The sequence below is a fragment of the Petromyzon marinus genome, chromosome 52, assembly GCF_048934315.1.
Source record: "Petromyzon marinus isolate PM22_M1 ecotype Great Lakes invasive population chromosome 52, UKy_Petmar_22M1.pri1.0, whole genome shotgun sequence".
Taxonomy (NCBI): domain Eukaryota; kingdom Metazoa; phylum Chordata; class Hyperoartia; order Petromyzontiformes; family Petromyzontidae; genus Petromyzon; species Petromyzon marinus.
The window spans coordinates 7,435,317-7,460,052 of NC_133718.1; the positions used below are offsets into that span (position 1 = coordinate 7,435,317).

At 48.0% G+C, this 24,736-nt stretch overlaps 1 long non-coding RNA gene across 2 annotated transcripts in view; it reads left to right on the top strand.

The window, feature by feature from the left end:
• The first annotated feature begins 1,014 nt into the window (after positions 1 to 1,014).
• Positions 1,015 to 24,736, top strand: part of LOC116953487 (uncharacterized) — a 28,412-nt gene continuing 4,690 nt past the window's right edge. The window contains exons 1-2 of one of the 2 annotated variants that reach the window (XR_012947318.1): positions 1,015 to 1,407; positions 8,685 to 8,778. This is a non-coding gene — a long non-coding RNA (uncharacterized LOC116953487). The remainder of the gene's footprint in view (positions 1,408 to 8,684; positions 8,779 to 24,736) is intronic. The other variant, XR_004404597.2, reaches the window with a different exon arrangement.

The window sequence follows — 24,736 nt, forward strand, 5'->3', positions numbered from 1 at the left end:
ACAAACGTCAGCCTCGAAACCTTAATGACTTGGAGAAGATCTGCAAAGAGGAGTGGGACAAAATCCCTCCTGAGATGTGTGCAAACCTGGTGGCCAACTACAAGAAACGTCTGACCTCTGCGATTGCCAACAAGGGTTTTGCCACCAAGTACTAAGTCATGTTTTGCAGAGGGGTCAAATACTTATTTCCTTCATTAAAATGCAAATCAATTTATGACATTTTTGACATGCGTTTTTCTGGATTTTGTTGTTGTTATTCTGTCTCTCACTGTTCAAATAAACCTACCATTAAAATTATAGACTGATCATTTCTTTGTCAGTGGGAAAACGTACAAAATCAGCAGTGGATCAAATACTTTTTTCCCTCACTGTATGTACGTTGTGTACGTGCGTGCGTGCATGTGTGTCGGGAGCGTTAGTGTCGAGGTCAGTGAGCTGTGCTACGAACCTGGCGACCCGAGTTCGATTGCCGCTCACGGCCACCAACACCAGCGACTATTATTTGAACCGGTCCTGCACGTCCCCTAGGTCGACTCAGCCTCAAATGAGTACCTGCTGCGGTGTGTAAAAACGTTGTCACTGGGAGAGACAAAGGCGGTCGGGCGTGGTCTTAGCCACCCACCCCCTCGTGTGCCGTGCCGGCCTTCATAGGTGCTCGCTAACAGCACTTGCCCCAACACAGTCTGTAAAGGCTATACGGGGTATTTTTGTCTTTGTGTGTAGATATTGCCGTGAACATGAATAACCACATTGAACCATTTTTTGTTGTGATGCCGCTTTGGGAGTTTTGCATCAGCGCATAGCAAAAACTCGCCAATGACACTGCAACGTCCCCTGCTATTGCAAGGGCCTTTGTCCGAAACGTCGCCTATTACATCATTTTTTTGTTTGTTTTGTTTTGCCTCCCCCCTCCCCCCCCCCTTTTAGTTTTAGCGTCATGGACGAATTTGTTCGACAATAAGCGACATTAATTTTTTGTTTAATAATGGTCCTTCTTCATAGCAAGGGGTCATTACCTGAAACGTCGCCTATTATATACATATATATCCTTCATGTTAGGACATTGCTATTGATGATAGTGTTAGGCGAGCGGGCGGCGGTGGGGGGTTGGTTACGAAATTGGGCCGGATAGAGGTAGCGAGTGGGTGAGTGAGTGGGAGGCCGGCTGCCTGGATGGCTGGGGGCATTGCGTGACCCCCGGTAGGCGTATTCCAAGCGCTGAGCCACGGTCGCTGTCATTAAGAAAGCACTCACGGGGTTTTGGTCGATTGTCCTCTCCCGCTATAAAAGACGCCTCCAACTATCGCCGAGCAGTGAGAGGCAATGCCCCCCCCCCCCCACCGTCAACAGGTGTAGCAGCAGCAGCAGCAGAAGCTCTGGCAAGAAAGACTCACAGCACGCACAATGGTAAGACCACACACGCACACACACAACCACGGGGACACACAAAATACAAAGATCCCCCCCCCCAAACCGTGTAGCCTTAACAGACTGTTGGGGCAAGTGCTGTGAGCGAGTAGCACCTGTGAAGGCTGGCACGGCACGCGAGAAGGGGTGGGTGGCTAACACCACGTCCGGCCCCCTTTGTCTCCCGAGTGGCGATGTGAACACACGACACAACGGATACTCATTTGAGGCTGTCTACACGGACACACCCGCACGGACACACACGCACACACGGAATCAAAGCTCCCGTAGAGACTGTTGGGGTAAGTGCTGTTAGCGGGCACTCTTTCTCTCTCTTTCTCCGTCTATCTCAGTGGTGATGTTTACGCACCGCACCAGGTACTCATTCGAGGCTGAGTCGACCTAGGAGACGCCCTGCATCGGTTCAGATATCACTCGCCGCGAGTGTTTGCCGAGAGCAGGAATCAAGCAACCGGGGTGGGTCGGTGGGCTTCGTCGCGCAGTGCGCTCACCACGACATCAGAGACACGAACAAAGATCCCCCGTGTAGCCTTGACCGACTATTGGGGCAAGTCCGGTTAGCACCACCGCTCCACACACACATACACACGGAGAGACACACGGAGACACAAAGAGACACACACACTGCGTTACGATTATCCAGTATTTTAACACGGGCGCTCAATTTTCAAAATAATTCCCTGCCATGCTTTGCACGAGCCGATGAGGCTGGTTGCTGATAATTCGTTGCTTTGGCGGTCCTGTCCGAAGCGACTTCGTTGGAAATCCCTCATGCGGATGTTTGGCGGGTGGCCAGTTTCTCCATCGTGGGAACAAAACAAACGAAACGTTGGTTTTTATTCTAGCAAACCCGTTTCCACGACGAGCGAGCAAATTCTGCCACCCTGGCGCACGTTACACAATCGCTCGCGGACGCCACTGAATACGTGGAATGAAGCCCGATAATTCTCCGAGGGCTCTTCCTCTCCTTACTTGAGGAGCAACGGGACGGTGCTAATCGCTACGCGGGGTACAAGAAACCCCGCCTTCGACGTTACTTAATTTAAACTGAAACGAATGTGTACTTTTATTCCACCAGGTAAGGCCCTCAACTGAGCTCTGTCGGCCTTTTTTCAGTCAGCGACCTGGCCACACATCAACGAAATTACTTGTCATCACGTAGACATTTACAGCAGCCAAAATACTCTGAACGCACGTTTAGTCTAAATGTAGAGTGGGAGGGGGGGGCCGGAGAGAGACATGCAAACTCCAAATATACGGGCATCGTCAGGGTCGGAATTGAACGCACGACTCCCCGTATACCAGGCGAGGGAGTTCACATCTCGCCATCGTTATGCCCCTATAGGCCCAGCCGAGATGACGATGTGACGGCAGTGATGTAGCGAGTGGACGACCCCTGCCCTAGCTCAGCATCAATATTTATACTGGAGGAATCGGATGAGCTATAAAGCCCCCTTTCACAGATGTCCAGTAACCCGTAGCAAGATTCTGATTGATTCTGATTCTGAAAGCGGGGTTTCACTCGTATCGTTCGTACATTGCACTACGCAGCTGCATCATCACCATCACCATAATCATCATGATTATCATCAGCCATGATACATCCACTGCTGGATGGATCATGTTGAACGGATGCATTATAGGGTCGCACACATTACACACGAAGTTATTGCCACAAATGAACCACAATACCTCGCTTATCTCCTCAAGGAGCAGAAACCATCATCCTCATCCTGAACTCGGCTCATCCTCGCAGCAGCAGCATCGAGCAAAGGCGGTGGTCACCGCATCGTGCGCGGCGCTTTCAGATGCGCTTCTGCGGCCGTCTGGAACGCTCTTCCTTCCGTCATTTTGGAAGCCACTGGAGCGATGCACTTTTAAATCATCATCTAGATTGTTAACGCATTTCTTTGGAACTGCTTTTTTGCGTTGAGTTTTATGTCCTTCCCCCGCACCTCCGATGAGCACGGTTGGCTGCGGGACCACCTTTCTCACGACTATGATGTTGACAATCCGCCTAGGGACACTGCTCACGAGCTGTATGTGTATGTGTGCATGTTGAACTTCTTTCGCACAGTACGTAGCCAAACCCGCCCTAATCTTGAGCCGATTACTTTGCCGCGTCTGCCAATTCGTTATGTGTTGGAGAGGAAACCCACAAATTGTACTCGAATTGTAAATGTCGTGTGTTTACTCTCCAACACACCGATGTGCTGTACTCGTAACAAATTGGCATGTTCTGTTTACGTGACAAACCTGACTAATTGGCTGTGTTGGGTGGTGGCGGGTGTAACGACACATTTATATTTGCGCGATCTAACACAAAGAAACCTCTAGTATGTCATTGTACGCGTTTATATATGCGTGTGTATTAAGCGCCGAATCTCTCGCTCGGTACTTTCCTGAACGCTGCTCGTCTTGCTTGCTACAGAGATTGTCGCCCGAAGGAATAAACACTCGATTACAAGGTACATCAATTTTAAATAACCTATGAGAATAATAATAATGATAATGTATCCTCCGTTCCGACTCCTATAATCCTATGTACAGAATTACAACCACATTTACAATGATTCAATATATATTTCTAATCATTATAATGCCGCAGCGATTCCTCGCTGTGCACATCATCAGTAATACCAGTGATTTGATGCGTTGTGTAAACATCAGCACTGGGGATACAAAGGCGGCCGGGAGTGATTTTGGCCACTCACCCCCGGTCTTCACCGGTGCTGCTCGCTAACAGCACTTCCCCCAACAGTCCGTTAAAGGCGAAACGGTGGGATCTTTGTCTGTTGCGTATATGAGTGTGTCTCTGCGTGTTGTTGTGTACTAAAGGGTGGCTAAAGCACAGCAGGTTGGCACAGTAGGGGGCACAGGTGGTGCATCAGGCAGTCATCTCAGTCATCTCAGCCAGTCGACCCGTGGCAGCTGGGTCTGCCCCGTGACCTCCTGCCAGCGGGCGTTCGACACTTCACGTGGCCTGGCACGAGCGCCGTGGTGACGTAACCGGCCATTAGTGGCGAATGGCGGTTGTTGTTGTGTACTGTTATGGGTGCTGAGTGCTTCGCGCATTGCGCTACGTTCCGGCTAACCTGGGTTCGATTCCCGACCACGGATAACATGACAGGTGTCTGTACCTGCCCTGAACTTCCACTCGCTCGACGTAGCCTGCAACGAGCACCTGGTGTGACGTCCAAACAACTACACTGGAGAGACAAAGGCGGCCGAGCATGGTATTGACCGCGCTTTACTCATCCACTACTGGTTCAAAGCCTCCCCATACTTCACCACGCCGGTCAGCGCTGGTTAGGGACTGCGTCGCGAAACGATCTAAGGGCCGGCTCAGATATCATTCGCCACTGATGTTAGCCCTACCCATGCATAGAACTCTGGACGCCGGGTTCACGGTGCAGCGCGCTAACCACTGCACCACCGCTCCGCATACTACGAGTTAGCATAATGGGAGATTTGTCGTTTCAGGAGACCGAGATTCGGTGAAGGACAGTCTCTCCCTTGGTAGGTTTAATGTTTATCCAAATTATGGTTTAACGGATGAAACAACACGGACTACTGCTCGTTGACGTGCATAAACGTACATAAACATACATGCATGTCGAGATGCGAGTGTATATATTTATATACGATACATATAGATCGCGTCCAATAGGGCATCGTCCGTCAGAGAGATGAAGCGATGAAATCAGCTCGTGTACCGGTCCGTGGTGGATTCGTTACATCGCAGGATCGTGAGAGATGGTGGCGGATTGGGAAGGCCTTCATCCAGCAGCGGATTGACCATGGCTCTTGATGATGGTAGTGACGTTAAACGGGCATTCAAACGTATAGACTGCTGCGTCTATGTACGTAACGTTAATGTTAAAATGTAATTCGCAAAATAATCACGTAATTAAATATATAATTAGATAACTCAACATTATTTTCTCGTGAAAATCTTACAGATACAGTGTTAAACATATACAATATTCATATGTAATTAATTACAATTATATATATATACATACGTACAACGACATGGCATATGTATTACGTATGTATCAGCAAATGCCAGGGTGTTAACAGCAGTGCTGTCCGTGCACTAGGGGTGCTGAATTTCAGGCAGAACAGTCCGGAACATTGCCGCTCCGGAAATTATATAGGCACCCAGTCACATCCATTTTGCCTTGTTTTATAAATCCGATCATAGCACTGTATGAATGTAGGGTTCACTAATTTAGGATTATTGTAATTGTAATAAAATATGGTATAGATTGAAAACTAATTTCTTTAGTAGTGTTTTTTTTGTTGTTGCATAGTTTGTTGTCCGTACCCCGCACCGCCGATTAGCATGGTTGGCTACGTACGGTGCGAACGAAGTTCAGCATGCGTACACACATTGCCTCGTATACTCTAGTATACTCTAGTGGTAGTGCCTTACGCCGATAATCCCGACTTCAAACTACCCCATAGAAGTGTTATGAAGATATCTAGTGAGGATTTAAAGCCAACTGCATGACATATTTATGTTTAATTTCACATTTTTCTCGTGCCCTCATAGTTACTGCATACGCATGGCCTTGGTATCGTGTGTGTGTGTTTATATTAAGGCGACGAGCAGGTATTGAATAAACGGAATACGGGTTTTCTTCGCTTTATGCGGGTTCGGTTTGTGCGATTTCACTCTGTATATGCGGCTAACCTGTTTCTACCCAAAATTCGCTTTATGCGGATCGAATTCACAAATATGCGGCCATGCGGTCGAACGTGGGAGACCATTGTGTGTGCGTGTGGGTACCGTGTGCTGCTACTCGGCAGGCAGCTGTATGGTCGTGCGGTTTCGCTTTGTGCGCCCCCTTTGTTTTTGGAACCCAACACTCATTCCAGCATTGATAATGCAGTACAGTAATGATTATTGACAAACAGTTGTCACTCTACTGCTCGTTTCGTTGAATGGGAGTCATCTGTTGGCATCACAGCAGGTAATCTGTCAATTACAATTAAATTACAATTAAACCAATTATCTGGTGGTGGTGCTGCTGTTATTGCGATGGCAGTGGTGCACGAACAACAGTCATCACCAACGACGCAACGCTGTGTGGCTTTAAAAGGGAAATATATATATACAATAAGGTGATGTTTCGGGCTCATCAAGTTATTATTTTTGCTGAACTTTTTTTTCTGTATAGATGATAATGATCTCACGTGTTATATACGTTTGCGTTGAACTGGGAGACACATATATATAAAAAAAAACACACAGAGGAGTTCCCCTTCGCCTATAAACATCGGGCATTTCACCAGTCGTGGTTCATTCGAGCATGACTGCTGATGAGATGCTGAATGTCGAAACGGCTCCAGAGTTGTCATGGTTTTATTGTTCGCATCAACGCGGCTGAAACGATGCACTCCTCGAAGGCCGTGACGCTGATGGGATGCGTGAACATTTACCTCAATTTTACGTGGATAAACCAATATATCAATGCTGGACGGAGGTACAGTATTGATAATTTTGCAAATAAATATGACAATTTTTTAAACAATTCTACGTAAACATATATAAATGCAAACCTATATGATTTATTTTTACGTACAGTAAAACCTTGGATTGCGAGCATAATTCGTTCCGGAAACGTGTTTGTAATCCAAAGCACTCGTATATCAAAGCACTCGTATATCATATACGTACTACTCGTATTGCAAGACCTCGCTCGTTTATCAAATTAATATTTATTTACAATTTTTGCTCGTCTTGCAAAACACTCGCAGACCAAGTTACTCGCAATCCAAGGTTGTACTATATATAGGTACAGATTCCATGTATTGTATATGCACGTGCAATGAGTGTAATGTGGGAATACAATGCGATACAAAATTGATTATTTGAATACAGTGGATGCACGCACCTGCGTATATTATATGCAGGTGAAAAACAGAGTAAAGGTACCCCGGATAGCCCCCTGGGGCTGTTCGAGTAAGCGTTGTGAGCGAGTAGCAGCACCAATGAAGGTCGACATGACCACGCGAAGGGATGGTGTCACCGGGGAGTCTTGCCCGGGTATACACATGCAGCAGCAGCAACAACAACAACAACAAAACAAGACAAAGATCCCCCGTGTAGCCTGAACATACTTTTGGGGCAGGTGCTGTTAGCGAGCGCCTATTGAAGTGAGAAACTGCACGCGCAGGGGCGGGGTCGCCTGCAACCACACCCGGCCGCGTTTGTCTCCCTTGGTGGTGATATTCAACACACCGCACCAGGTACTCATTTGACGCTGAGCCGACCTAGGGTAAGTCTCCCCCGAAACGGTTCAGATTATTGTCACCGGTTGTTGGCCATGAGCTGGTATCGAACTCATCGCCGCCAGGCTCGTAAGCGCGGTGCGCTAACCACTGCGCCACCACTCCCCATGCGGGTGTGACTGCACAATGCATATGTACCCCTACACATATATATAAGTTCAATAAACGTAATAACCTACGCCTCGAGATTCCAGGTTTGCCTGCTGGCTGAGCTCCTTTCTGCGTCCCTGACAATGACGCGGTGCAGGGCCGTCGCCGCCGAATCTAACTGGCTAACTGGCTTCACGGGATGCTTGTTGTTGTTGTTGGTGTAACGAATGAACGTTGATTCGAAACTGGTGGGAGGAGGTCGGAAGGACGTGGGATCATCGATAGCGGCACAGAAGAGGTGGCAAGGAACGACTGGAAAAGATTGACCAAACGGCGCGTTTGACAATCGCTCTAACTTGATAATTTTTGTGCTCCGATGAAAGTTGTACCGCCATTATTTTTTGTCCACGAAATATTATTTTACATCATATAGAGTATATACAACAACAAAAAACCTCACAATACGTATCACCTTCGCATTGTATTTGGTGTAAACAACAACAACAAAGACCTTTCGTTCTCCGAGTCCAGGATGGCGAGGAGAGGCTGATAATGACAACCGCCTCTTATTTTCCGCTACAATAAGCGACGTTTCGGCAGATGGCCCTTCCCTTTGTACTCTAAATGAACGCGTTAAGTCGTCATTGTTATTGTTGTCGTTTTCAATTGTGCGTGTGCATCCCTGTCCAACGCAGCAACAGCAGCAGCATCACCAGGTACACCGTGATGTTTACAGATGCACGTACACGCGTTCATTAAACAACAACAACAATAACAAAGCAACGATACATTCCCCATGTACATGCACGCGGTATACACGGAAAACACCGCAGACTCTACACAACGCGGTCGTGTTGTCTGCACAGGTTGGCTGGAGCGGTGGCGCGGTGGTTAGCGCTGCACGTGCGCTGTGAGCCCGGAATTGGATTCCTGGGATCTCTCGGCTAACTCGCATTGACGGTGAGTGATGCCTCGAACCAGCACTGACACCAACCCGCACTGACCAGCGTGGTGAAGTATAGTCAAACGAATCCCCGTTGGCCGACACACGGCTTCGGGAGAACCTTTTCATCCAGCAGTGGATTGATAAAAGGGCAGAAATTAACGTATTGTTTTACAACGACACGTAACAGAGATACACCGCGTGAGAAATTGATGTCTTGCCGTGCATACAAACTGGGCATCAACAACAACAACCGCCATTTGCCACTAAGTGGCGGTGACGTCACCACGACGCTTGTGCCAGGCTATGTGCACCTTGAGGCCACGTGAAGTGTCGAACGCCCGCTGGCAGGAGGTCACGGGGCAGACCCAGGTGGTGCCACGGGTCGACTGACTGAGATGACTGGCTGATGCACCACCTGTGCCCCCTACTGTGCCAATCTGCTGTGCTTTAGCCACCCGGCGCTCCGCTCGTTGTTGTGAGCGTCGCTCACAACAACTGGGCATCACACACATTTACACACGCATACTTTACACGATTAAAGTACATGCACGTACGATTTATCACGACCGTGCGTGTGCTTGCTTCAAGGTCAAACAAATAACCCCCCCCCCCCCAAATTTCTCCCCCTCCGAATTTCTCCCCCCGTATCCCCCCATACCCCCCCGTAACCCCCCCCCCCTGTATTTCTCCCTCTCTCCCGTAACCCCCGCGTACCCCCACCCCCGGTATTTCCCCCCGTATTTCCCCCCCTCGTCCATCGCTCTAGAGTTCTGTAGGGAGCCAGTGCTGTCAGCGAACCTATGAGTGATATTTATTTAAACTTGGAAGACGTTAGAACATGAGACCTTTGTCTACACGGGTTCATGAAACGTATCGGGGTTTTTTTTTTTTTACAAGATGCAGAAACACCTGTGCGTACACATAGACATACATACATACCTACAAAGGTCACTCCCGTATGGTCATAACAGACTGTTGGGGCAAGTGCGGTTCGCGAGCGCTTGTGAAGGATACCACGGTGGGTTTGGTCAGAACCGCGTCCCGCTCTGCCTTTGGCTTCCCCAGTGTTGGTGTCCACGCACCGCACCTGATACTAATTTCAGGCTGAGTCGACCTAGGGGAGGCCCACGATTTGGCCCGGATAGGTTCAGAAGGAGACTACTTGCCCCTGGTGTTATCCGTGGCTGGGAGAATGAACTCGGGTCGCCCCCAGCATAGCGTACGAAGGTTTCCCTCGCTATTCGCGGGTTCGGTTTTTGCGATGTCACGCTGTATAAGCGGCTAGTTCTATTTTTCCCCAAAATTCGCTTTATGCTGTTTGAATTAATTCTACATGCGGCTATGCGGTCGCGCTTGGGACAACATTGTGTGTGTGCTGTGTGTAGTGTGTTTACTGTGTGTAATGTGTGTGTACGATGTGTTTACTGTCTGTAGTGTGTTTACTGTGTGTACTGTGTGTGTACTGTGTGTAGTGTGTTTACTGTGCGTACTGTGTGTGTACTGTGTATGAGTTCTGTGTGTACTGTGGGTGTACTGTGTGTACTGTGTGTGTACTCTGCTATGTGTGTACTCTGCTGTGTGTACTCTGCTGTGTGTGTACTCTGTGTGTGTGCTCTGTGTGTGTACTCTGTGTGTGTGTACTCTGCTGTGTGTGTACGCTGTGTGTGTAATATGATGGGATGCGTAGAGTATGATGGGATGTGTAGAGTATGATGGGATGTGAACAATATGATGGGACGTGTACAATATGATGGGATGCGTAGAGTATGATGGGATGTGTACAATATGAACACTTATAAATGTCCCTATGTGGAGGGACGGATGTGTGAAGGAGGATAATTGTCTGCATAGTTGCGTTATCCCACGTATGTACATCGCAACTCTGTGTAGTATCTTAACATAAATGCGTGCCGTATTGTTCCCAACACGTGTGCTCCTGGTCCATTGTTCTGCACCTACAGTGAGCGACTGCTATTTTAATGATCACATCCGCAGACAACACGTGCCATGCTATCACATCTCTTGTTCTAGGTCATTTACGGATCTGTTGTTTCATTTCATAAAGTGTATGATACAGTATATGCAAATCACCGGTAATGTGTAATCATATACTGTATCATATATATGCCATTTACCAAGCGGCTTTGACCAGCGTGGTGAAGTATGGTCAAACTGCAGCCAACACAACACAGGGGAGAGATGCCTTCGGCCAGCAGTAAGTTTACAGATGTTTATAAATTATTGTAATAAGCATTAACTGCACCGTATTCATTCCAGTGTATGTATATATAATGTACATTAATTTCGACGTTTTTCGATTGCGGTACACACATGATTAATAACCGCACGCACTTTTCACAAATATGTCTTAACTCCGAAATAATTTCCCGAACGCTATATATTTAACCCGCACAGCACTGCAGAGGGTTCTGCTCTTCTGGCTGGAGGAGACGTTTAACTTTTGGAGCCACGTGTAGTGCGTTACCCACTGAGAATCCGTTTATCCCATAATGTGGACACTAGTAAGTGTCGTGTTCAAACCACAAATTCTTAAGTCAGTTTATTCTATTTATAGTGTCTCATTCTGGAAAGCGCCTTACAAATAAATGTAAATTATTATTATTATTATAGACTAAAGCACTGCCAATAGACTCAACACTGCCCATAGACTCAACCCTGCCCATAGACTCAACACTGCCCATAGACTCAACACTGCCCATAGACTCAACACTGTCCATAGACTCAACCCTGCTCATAGACTCAACACTGCCCATAGACTCAACACTGCCCATAGACTCAACACTACCCATAGACTCAATACTGCCCATAGACTCAACACTACCCCTAGACTCAACACTACCCATTTGCAAACCAACCGGCTACCATGAGAGATTCGTTCATGAGGCCATTCACATATACAAGCACAGAGACAATTTCAACCGAGAAGATGGATTCAGGCTTAGTAACTACTGGAAAGATGTTTTAAATCATTTCTGTTCTTAATTAATTGTATTTTTACGATGGCCTTCAGACCGCAGCTCTTTCGCCAGCATTGCCTCTTAATACCTCTCACACCACGGTTAATGGTATAGTTTTACAACATGGAGTATACTAGGGCCTCGCAGCTGTCTCTCTCCCCCTCCTCTGTTCCGACCATGGACGAACTCGTCCGTCTGAACGGGGCCCGTAGCTATCCGTGGTGCTGAAATTTGAGGCTTAAAGGCCGTGATCTGAACGTGGCTCTTTCACTCCAGCGCTGTCCTACCAGACAGTCTCGCCCCTTCACCTGATGAAGGCCGCTTGTGTTGTGGCCGAAACGTCGTGAGAATATTATTGTGTTATTTTATTTTATCAATTTATTATTTTATTCTCATTCTACGTGACTTTACCGAAAGAACCAAAGAAGATGAATCATTGCAGTCACGAAAGCTTTAAATCGAAACTACCCATAGACTCAACACTGCTCATAGACTCAACACTGTCCATAGACTCAACACTACCCCTAGACTCAACACTACCCATAGACTCAACACTGCACTATAGACTGAACATTGTCCATAGACTCAACACTGCCCATAGACTCAACACTGCCCATAGACTCAACCCTGCTCATAGACTCAACACTGCCCATAGACTCAACACTGTCAATAGACTCAACCCTGCTCATAGACTCAACACTGCTCAAAGACTCAACACTGTCCATAGACTCAACACTACCCCTAGACTCAACACTACCCATAGACTCAACACTGCACTATAGACTGAACATTGTCCATAGACTCAACACTGCCTATAGACTCAACACTGTCCAAAGACTCAACACTGCCCATAGACTCAACACTACCCATAGACTCAACACTGCCCATAGACTCAACCCTGCCCATAGACTCAACACTGCCCATAGACTCACCACTGCCATAGACTCAACACCACCCATAGACTCAACACTGTACCATAGACTCAACACTGCCCATAGACTCTACACTGCCCATAGACTCACCACTGCCATAGACTCAACATTGCCCATAGACTCAACACTGCCCATAGACTCATCACTGCACCATAGACTCAACACCGCCATAGACTCAACACTGCCCACAGACTCAACACCGCCATAGACTCAACACTACCCATAGACTCAACACCGCCATAGACTCAACACTACCCATAGACTCAACACTGCCAATAGACTCAACACTGCCAATAGACTCAGCACTGCCCATAGACTCAGTACTGCCCATAGACTCAACACCGCCCATAGACTCAACACCGCCCATAGACTCAACACCGCCCATAGACTCAACACCGCCCATAGACTCAACACCGCCCATAGACTCAACACTACCCATAGACTCAACACTGCCCATAGACTCAACAATGCCCATAGACTCAACACTGCCAATAGACTCAGCACTGCCCATAGACTCAACACTGCCCATAGACTCAACGCCGCCCATAGACTCACCACCGCCCATAGACTCAACACTGCCCATAGACTCAACCCTGCTCATAGACTCAACACCGCCCATAGACTCACCACTGTTCATAGACTCAACACCGCCCATAGACTCACCACTGCCCATAGACTCACCACTGCCCATAGACTCAACACTATCCATAGACTCAACACTGCCAATAGACTCAACACTGCCCATAGACTCACACTGTTCATAGACTCACCACTGCCATAATTCACGGTTATACACAACGGAGGTACAACATTGTCACGTTGCCTTGCATGACGCATCTATAACAACAGCGTATGCTGTGTCGCTCGATTAAGTTATAATTATTATTGACGATTATAATTGTCACCGCTGTCTAGGCGAGCGTGCAGTAGAGTTATTGTATATTTAGTAAATTAACACTATACGTGCTGCACCATGAACACCCTACACGCTGCACCATGAACACCCTACACGCTGCACCATGAACACCCTACACGCTGCACCATGAACACCCTACATGCTGCACCATGAACACCCTGCACGCTGCACCATGAACACCCTACACGCTGCACCATGAACACCCTACACGCTGCACCATGAACACCCTACACGCTGCACCATGAACACCCTACACACTGTACCATGAACACCCTGCACACTGCACAATGAACACCCTACACACTGCACCATGAACACCCTACACGCTGCACCATGAACACCCTACACGCTGCACCATGAACACCCTACACGCTGCACCATGAACACCCTACACACTGTACCATGAACACCCTGCACAATGCACCATGAACACGCTGCACCATGAACACCCTACACGCTGCACCATGAACACCTTACACACTGCACCATGAACACGCTGCACCATGAACACCCTACACGCTGCACCATGAACACCCTACACGCTGCACTATGAACACCCTGCACACTGGACCATGAACACCCTACACGCTGCACCATGAACACCCTACAAGCTGCACCATGAACACCCTACACGCTGCACCATGAACACCCTACAAGCTGCACCATGAACACCCTACACGCTGCACCATGAACACCCTACACACTGCACCATGAACACCCTACACGCTGCACCATGAACACACTACACACTGCACCATGAACACCCTACACACTGCACCATGAATACCTTCCACAAACCTATAGGCCCTGAACCCATGCAGGCGCCCAATGCTTCATTTCAGACGTTAAAGATCCATGACTTGATTCGAAAGAGTTGCTGTGCAGGCGTTCCGTCCACATCCTTTCCCAATAATTATTTGTGCCACTCGCGATTCACTTGTTAGTTGGATAAAACCGCAAAGTATGATCAGAATCATAATTTGTATTGATACTGGAGGAATCCGATGAGCTATAAAGCTCTTTTCCCAGATGTCCAGTCGTAACGTTACAACAACAAACCATACAATAACACGATCGGAATGCAAAGTATAAGGAAGGTGAACAAATCACTTAAGAAATATACTCAAATAAAACATATTTTTTTTTCCCATGTCACCAGGCAAAGCCTACTGAGTTACAAGCGCAATTTTTTTTCAGAAGCCGCCTAACATTGTTAAATCACGTATACATTTACAGCAGCAAATATCATATAAATAGCCTAAGATTGTTAAATCCTGGCGGACCTGCACCCGTCTGTGAGACACCTACCCCTATTGTGCTTCGCGCAAAAAAAAAGGAATAATTGCGCGCAGTTTATTTAATTCATATTATTATTATTATCCGTGATGCCTGCTAGGAATTGAAGAATGCACCCCCCCCCCCCGCTCGCCCACGCAACGTACCGCGAGCACTGACACCAAAAGCGGCGGCGGTGGCTGCTTTAGTAACAACCACGCAAAACAAGAGAGAGAGAGACAAGACGTTAAAGACCCCACGGCATCAGTCGGAAATGTTAACGCGTGTTGTTCGCCCTCGCCTCGCCGTCCATATATATATAAATCCGCTGTTGAAAATTACCTCCATTTACTAAATTATCGCACTATATATATAAAACATATATATCACACAGGAGGGGTAATTTGTTTTCTAATGTGATAAATGCGGGCTCTTACACCGCGACACAATGCCCGCGTGTGCTCTTGCCCTGAATCCCAAGCGCACGCGCGCACACGCACGCGCCTGCAATGGCGAGCTCTTGAAGACACGGTCTCCATGGAGCTCTTGAAGACACGGTCTCCATGGAGCACTTGAAGACACGGTCTCCATGGAGCTCTTGAAGACACGGTCTCCATGGAGCACTTGAAGACACGGTCTCCATGGAGCTCTTGAAGACACGGTCTCCATGGAGCACTTGAAGACACGGTCTCCATGGAGCTCTTGAAGACACGGTCTCCATGGAGCACTTGAAGACACGGTCTCCATGGAGCACTTGAAGACACGGTCTCCATGGAGCACTTGAAGACACGGTCTCCATGGAGCTCTTGAAGACACGGTCCCCATGGAGCACTTGAAGACACGGTCTCCATGGAGCACTTGAAGACACGGTCTCCATGGAGCACTTGAAGACACGGCCTCCATGGAGCTCTTGAAGACACGGTCCCCATGGAGCTCTTGAAGACACGGTCCCCATGGAGCACTTGAAGACACGGTCCCCATGGAGCTCTTGAAGACACGGCCTCCATGGAGCACTTGAAGACACGGCCTCCATGGAGCTCTTGAAGACACGGTCTCCATGGAGCTCTTGAAGACACGGCCTCTATGGAGCACTTGAAGACACGGTCCCCATGGAGCTCTTGAAGACACGGTCTCCATGGAGCTCTTGAAGACACGGTCCCCATGGAGCACTTGAAGACACGGTCCCAATGGAGCTCTTGAAGACACGGTCTCCATGGAGCACTTGAAGACACGGTCTCCATGGAGCACTTGAAGACACGGTCTTCATGGAGCACTTGAAGACACGGTCTCCATGGAGGCACTTGAAGACACGGTCCCCATGGAGCGCTTGAAGACACGGTCTCCATGGAGCACTTGAAGACACGGCCTCCATGGAGCACTTGAAGACACGGTCCCCATGGAGCTCTTGAAGACACGGTCTCCATGGAGCTCTTGAAGACACGGTCCCCATGGAGCACTTGAAGACACGGTCTCCATGGAGCTCTTGAAGACACGGTCTCCATGGAGCACTTGAAGACACGGTCTCCATGGAGCACTTGAAGACACGGTCCCCATGGAGCACTTGAAGACACGGTCTCCATGGAGGCACTTGAAGACACGGTCTTCATGGAGCACTTGAAGACACGGTCTCCATGGAGCACTTGAAGACACGGTCTTCATGGAGCACTTGAAGACACGGTCTCCATGGAGCTCTTGAAGACACGGTCCCCATGGACCTCTTGAAGACACGGTCTCCATGGAGCTCTTGAAGACACGGTCTCCATGGAGCACTTGAAGACACGGTCTCCATGGGGCACTTGAAGACACGGTCTCCATGGAGCTCTTGAAGACACGGTCTCCATGGAGCACTTGAAGACACGGTCCCCATGGAGCACTTGAAGACACGGTCTCCATGGAGCACTTGAAGACACGGCCTCCATGGAGCTCTTGAAGACACGGTCTCCATGGAGCTCTTGAAGACACGGTCTCCATGGAGCACTTGAAGACACGGTCTCCATGGAGCACTTGAAGACACGGTCCCCATGGAGCTCTTGAAGACACGGTCTCCATGGAGCACTTGAAGACACGGTCTCCATGGAGCACTTGAAGACACGGTCTCCATGGAGCTCTTGAAGACACGGTCTCCATGGAGCACTTGAAGACACGGTCTCCATGGAGCTCTTGAAGACACGGTCTCCATGGAGCACTTGAAGACACGGCCTCCATGGAGCACTTGAAGACACGGTCTCCATGGAGCTCTTGAAGACACGGCCTCCATGGAGCACTTGAAGACACGGTCTCCATGGAGCTCTTGAAGACACGGTCTCCATGGAGCACTTGAAGACACGGTCTCCATGGAGCACTTGAAGACACGGTCCCCATGGAGCTCTTGAAGACACGGTCTCCATGGAGCTCTTGAAGACACGGTCCCCATGGAGCTCTTGAAGACACGGTCTCCATGGAGCTCTTGAAGACACGGTCTCCATGGAGCACTTGAAGACACGGTCTCCATGGGGCACTTGAAGACACGGTCTCCATGGAGCTCTTGAAGACACGGTCTCCATGGAGCACTTGAAGACACGGTCCCCATGGAGCACTTGAAGACACGGTCTCCATGGAGCACTTGAAGACACGGCCTCCATGGAGCTCTTGAAGACACGGTCTCCATGGAGCTCTTGAAGATACGGTCTCCATGGAGCACTTGAAGACACGGTCTCCATGGAGCACTTGAAGACACGGTCCCCATGGAGCTCTTGAAGACACGGTCTCCATGGAGCACTTGAAGACACGGTCTCCATGGAGCACTTGAAGACACGGTCTCCATGGAGCTCTTGAAGACACGGTCTCCATGGAGCACTTGAAGACACGGTCTCCATGGAGCTCTTGAAGACACGGTCTCCATGGAGCACTTGAAGACACGGCCTCCATGGAGCACTTGAAGACACGGTCTCCATGGAGCTCTTGAAGACACGGCCTCCATGGAGCACTTGAAGACACGGTCTCCATGGAGCTCTTGAAGACACGGCCTCCATGGAGCACTTGAAGACACGGTCTCCATGGAGCTCTTGAAGACACGGCCTCCATGGAGCACTTGAAGACACGGTCTCCATGGAGCTCTTGAAGACACGGTCTCCATGGAGCACTTGAAGACACGGTCTCCATGGAGCACTTGAAGACACGGTCTCCATGGAGCTCTTGAAGACACGGTCTCCATGGAGCTCTTGAAGACACGGTCTCCATGGAGCACTTGAAGACACGGTCTCCATGGAGCACTTGAAGACACGGTCTCCATGGAACACTTGAAGACACGGTCTCCATGGAGCACTTGAAGACACGGTCCCCATGGAGCTCTTGAAGACACGGTCTCCATGGAGCACTTGAAGACACGGTCTCCATGGGGCACTTGAAGACACGGTCTCCATGGAGCACTTGAAGACACGGTTTCCATGGAGCTCTTGAAGACACGGTCTCCATGGAGCAAGCCACTGGCGTACGTCATGCTCGCCGTGGTACCAGAAGCGGGGGCAGGAAAGGAGATGACATTCGGCGCAAAATATAGTCGAGCCGATGCTCAAAACTTTGACAATTGCGAGGATGTGGCTGCTGCTGCTATAAATGTTCACGTGATGATGATGATGGTGAGGAGCCACTTCGTTGAGCTATCATTTGTGGCCAGGCAGCTTCTGAAAAAGCCCGATATACAGTAGCTAAGTGGGCCTTACCTGGTAAAGTACATTTTGTTAAATTGTTACAAGTAAAAAAATATAGATTTTTGGCCCGTAAAAAAATTCAGTACGAACCGAAGGCCGAATGGTTTCACTCCGTATAGGGCACGGTTGACCATGAAGTTCTGCATTGGCGTAGTCTAAGCACGAAACAAATATACGATCCACATCATAGGGTGGCAGGCTGGTGCAGTGCTAACACTTGTGCAAGCACCACATCTCAGTTCCATTCCTGGCTCGGGCAACTTTCTGTTTGCATATTATGTATGTACGTATTCATATTGAACTTCTTTCGCACCGTACGTAGCCAACCATGCTCATCGGAGGTGCGGGGGAAGGACAACAAACTCAACATACCAAAAAACAATTGTAAAGAAACGAGTTGTCAATCTAGATTAAAGAGTGTATAGCTTCAGTTTCTTGCTGATGTCAGAAGGAAGAAACGCATCCCCATGTTCTGCATGGAGTTTCCTCCTGTAGCTGATAAACAAACAAACGATGCATTGTAATTGCATGATATTGGCCAAAACACATCACAATGCTGAAACAAATGCACTCGCAAATTTATCGATGAGGATAATACAGAGCAACAACGTCCCCTACTGCGAAAACTTAGCAAGATCCTCCTGAAGTTAATTAAATTAAAACTCAGTGAGGCTTTCCTGGGTAAACAGGCGTAGTCATCATGCAAAAATCTGAAGAGTTGGTAGTCAGCAAAAACATGAAAATAATACTATTTTGAAAAATAAGGACACTCGTAAACGGACAGGGAGGAGATACATAATTAGCCAGCTATAGTTTGAGACTTGATCTCATGCACATACTCCATGAAGGAAGACGCAGAAATTAATCTTTCAGTTTTCATCTTTCAGATTACTTTTTTTTTTAAACCATACATTTTTCCAGGAAGTATGACGTCCCGAAACAGCGGGTAACACGGATACACAATGTATGTGAAGTTACAACATGTAGAGTAGGAAAGGAGTGCGTTTTATATAATCCGCTATTAGTCTCGGTAAGAGCGCAGCGTTCTGACTTGGCAACGTGTGTGAAATCCGCGAGCGGCGCGGTGAGTAACGAGCGTGTTTGCAAGAAATACAGCACCCAGCGTCCCCTTCGCCAGCGCCTCATTTCAGAATGAGTCTGGAATGCCCAATCCATCTCACATTAAATTGTCCTTTAAAAAAAATATATAATCCTATTCATAGAGTTATAGGTGCACATATATGGATATGTAATATGCATTACACAGGTGTCAGCAAATGGCAGGGTGTATACGGCTGTGCTGTCCCTGCACTGGTGGTGCTGAATTTCAGCCCGAACAGTCGCGAACATTGTTCGCGACGGAAATTCTATTGGCACCCATCCACACTCGTCTCGCCTTGTTTTATACATCTGATCATGGCATTGTAGGAATGTGGGGTACAATAATATAGGATTGTAATGTTAATAAAATATGGCATTACCTCGTACACTCTAGGGCATGAGTCGGCAACCTGCGGCTACGGAGCCGAATGCGGCTCTTTCCGGACTGCTTCGTGATGTTGTTCACGCGCATTGGGGCTCTTGACATAATGGAGTTAATTTGTTTTGTTCTTGATCTTTTACTTGCCGACCCCTGCTCTGGTGGCAGTTCCTTACGCCCATAATCCTGACTCCGTGCCGGCTTCGCAGCGTTCCGGAAAACATCGAGTGAGAAATTGAAGCCCCGCCCGTGTGTATCAACAACAAGCATTTTACGAGTGGCGCGGTTCCGGAAAGGGTAATTCTTTGACACACAAACAGCGCCATCCACTCATCCAATTAACAAAAGCAGAGCCCCCTAATTAATTTCCAATTATCATCGAGCTCCGCGGGCACAATCTCAGCCAGCCACCCACACGTGGACGGCAGATTCATTAATGGCCATGCTTTTAGCCCCCCCCCCCCAGACTCGGGGTCCCCACTGCGACAAAAGCTGCGGAGCCAGTGGGGTGCACCTGTGCAGTAGACTAGCAGCCGCTATTAGCGCCGCTGCGAACGGCGATTGAAGAGTGCCACTTACCGTGGCCAGCGTTTGTATTGGTCCGTGCACACGCGAACGGACATTCAGTGGGTCCACAGCTCAGAATATGTAAATAACGAGACATCTCACAGGAACACAATAATAAACTATTTTTTTTATTCTACCACTGAGCTATATAGCTCTTTTTCAGAAGCGACCTAGCCATAAACAATGATAGCTCAACGAAGTGGACTTATTATCACGTGGACATTAATAGCAGCCAAATACTCCACGCGACCACGGGGTGAACATGCGAATTCCAAGTCGTGGCGCCAGTTTCAAACAACACCGTACGTAGCCAACCGCGCTAAGCGCAGGTGCGGTGCATTGTGGACCCCCTTGTCTTAAATCGTCACCTACATCAATCCGAGCCAAAGTGAGCGACTGACAACAGCAGCAGCAGTGAGACGACTCTGGACCAGTCACCGCATAACGTTTAATCACATTTATTTTGACGATGATCTAAGATGTGAGAACCACAGTGCACTTCCGCAGGAAATGCTGATGGGTTTTGTTGTGATGCACAAATGGCTGTGAGCTTTCACACGCATTTGAGCGTTGTTTGAATCGCTGCCTCATCTGTACCTCCTGTTATCTCACTATGAGTTCGTAGGTACACACATTCACATCGGGGTGAGGGAGGGAGGGAGGGATGGAGGGAGGAAGATATACATTTTTGCTCAGGGCCTCAATTGGTTAAATCTCCATGGTCGCCAGCCACTCCAATGCCCGTCTCGGTGTCCTGCCGTCCACCACCTGCACCACGTGTCTCACCCATCACTACCTCCTCCTATTTCCAACCTCCAAGTTGCCTACCCTAGCCTGCTCCACCCTGCACACGTGTCCCATCACATTATCCTCTTCTTCGTGATTACACCTATAACGCTTTCCTGACAAGTTGTAATATCAACTCAAAAGTCGTTTACACTATCATGCAATGAACTTTCCATTACTCTCTGTATGAACCCATATTCAAAGGCTAAAATGTAATTTTATAGAGTAACTCATTCCTTTCCTAAGATTGCGTAGTCAGACATGGGAACAACAGAGAGGAATGCACGAGTTTATAATTCATATGCCTTGCGCGCATGTCACGTGACAACCACAATGCATGTGTAAGAATTATCAACCTTTTACATTATGAGACCTCCTTTGCCAGTAACAAGATATAGTAATAGGTTTTACCCTTTTAACTGGCACAAAAACTGACACCTTTACGCCTTTTGGCGTCTTCTGGTCCAACACCAGTGGAGACTAGGCTCTAAGAAAAGCCGTCTCGGGTGTGGACCAATCAAATTCAAGGACAGTGCATATTATTATCAGAGTTGTCTCTTTTTGTTTGCATTTTGACTGCTTGTGTTGTGGTTATTGCAAACATGATGCCTTGAATAAAGGTCTCAGTTTTTGTGCCAGTTAAAAGGGTAAAACCTATTACTATACAATTATCAACCTTGCCTAAACTACAAACTCAAAATAGATAACATTACAAGGCCTCATAAGAATCGTGATATTTTGCGTCTTGTGAGCAGCACACCTTCGCCTGTTGTTTTATTTGTATTTTTTTACAACCTTTGGCATCCTCCTATCTTGATGGGTTGTCTCATGAGTTACAGAAAGTGATGGATGTGTATTTGCAGGAAGGATTTTTAGGGTAGTAAGGAAAATCATGCGAGAAAATCAATGCTAAATGTTTATGAGAAATAATAGCTATGGTAAAGCAAGCGTCAGGTTTCGCCATTGCAAGATCTTGAAGACAAACGATAGCGTGAAAGTGAAAGTTATTTAATTTTTAATGGAAACGGGGCATAAAGTCAGTTTGAGAACTGAATTACCGTATTCTCTGGATAACAGCCACGACTCGGAAATTAAGACGCACTCAGAACGTTGCGGTCGTTTTGAGAAATATAAAAAAAACGATTTGAGAAATATGATATCCCATGCAAGCCGGACACGAGGAGGTAAAACGTAGAGAAAGACAATATATCTAGAGAGTTGGGGGAAAACATGTGGCTGTCTTTATAATCAAGAGGATACGGCACTGTTGGGAAGTCGCTGCGTCGGCGAAAATTAAAACAAAGGTTGTCAATTGTGAAAATTACAGCGTATGTTTCTTCAGCAAGAACAACTGTCTATTCACGTGTTAGGGAAAGGGACATTTGGTAGTGATTTTATGCCAAACTTTTTGTCGTTAACCCCTCCACCACATCACGGGCTTGTCACGTGCACAAATACATTGCTGCAGTATGTATACATTGCCAATGTGTTGATAAAATTCTGGCCGATACAACTACAGCTCACAGGGTAGCTGAAGATTTTGCACGACCGAATTTAACATCAACGTACGACGACGTTCCTCGGGATCGAGCCCACGACCTCATGCATACCAGGCGAGGTAGTTAACATCTCGCCACTGCGGCGCCCCTTGGTGCCAAGAAACTACGCGATACAAATCGGTCACACACATACCAACACTGGGCGATAAAAGACAACGCCGACGTTTACTCAAAAATATTGTGGGGTGGAGAGGGGGGGGGGAAGTGTGCGGTTTATAATCCGGAGAATACGGTATACGTGCTAAAGCGCAGCCCTGCAATTGCCTGTTTTCGCGACTGCTGGCGATAGGGCCTGCACTAGATGCAGCTCTACAAGCCCCCATTTCGAGGGTAATTGTGGCCTACTCTTGCACGCCGGGCAGACGTCTCGGAAGTCAATACGGTAAGAGCAGTTAGGGGCCGTCCATAAATGACGTCACGCACCTGGGGGGGGGGGGGGTCAGACATTTGTGACGATGTGTGACGAGGGGGGGGGGTTTGAGAAATGTGACGTCACATCAAAATGCGCAACTTTAATTAAATGTAGACAACACGTTCTACTTAATTAAATAGACTCTTTAATAAATATTTTTCTCCTACAACATCAGAGTGCAGCGCCACATGAAATATGCACTACAATGACAATAGTTTAAAGCGATTTAAAGCATGTTTTATATATTTTTTTTGGGGGGGGGGGGGCAGAGCTTTGTGACGTCATATTTGAGGGGGGGGGGTCTGACTTCTTGTGACGCCGTGTGACGAGGGGGAGGGGTCAAAAATCGTCCAAAATCGCGTGACATCATTTATGGGCGACCCCGTAATAACTTCCTTTATTGGACCCCCCGGAACAACAGGGAAAGATCTTCGACCCACTGGAGCGAGGTGACGAAACTGGCGATCACGGGTGGAAAGAAGGCGGAGCTGTGGGCCATGTGGAAGACTTGTGATTGTGTTGTTGTATCGCTAAAGCAGGCAACAAATCACAGTGTTCCGCATGGAGCGGTGCTCCTTCCATCAGCCGCGGCGTGGCCAATGCGGACTCCGGCTGCGGAGGGGCACCACCGTGGTGATGTCAGATACACAAAGGTACCTCTGGTATGTCAAGATCACGGGGAAGGGAGAGCCTCTTTCCTCACCGCAGGACAGATACCCACGAGCCCGTAACCACACATCAACACGCCGTAACACATCTTGACGTTGTCTAATAAAACCAGCCTGTCATGACAATAGGACGAAAAATTGTTAGGATGCACCTTTACTGAACATGATAACTGTAGAAATAAAGCGTTTGCCAAGTGAAAAATAACCCCCCTCCATTACCTAATTAGTACGACTGAGATGGTGGCGGTAACAGATACAAAAATTGTTTCTGGGCCATTTGCGAATGTTATGCTTTCTGTGGCCACGAGGTTGGATGAGCTTGAAGTTGCCGGTCGCATTTGGGCCCAGTTTGAGAATTCTTGGGTTCGATTCAGGTTTCAGCCATCCATGATTAAGACAAGCGCCCCGAGACCACAACGCTGGGCACGCGGCAGTGGTTGCTAGGGATTATGTCAGCGCTCCCACTGCACCAGCCAATCAGCTGCCAGGAAGACACCCCCCCCACCCCCATGCAACATGGCCGTCGTAAAGTTCCCATGCAACATGGCCGCCGTGACGTCATCGCTCATGTGCTTCAGCTGGTCTGCAGCTGAATAATGTATATTTATAGCATCGATGTTTATTAAAGTAACACGCGAGTGTAAATGTGCGTACCTTTATTTGTCCGAATGTGCGAGTGCGTGCAATTGTTCCAGTGTGTAACCTTTCGT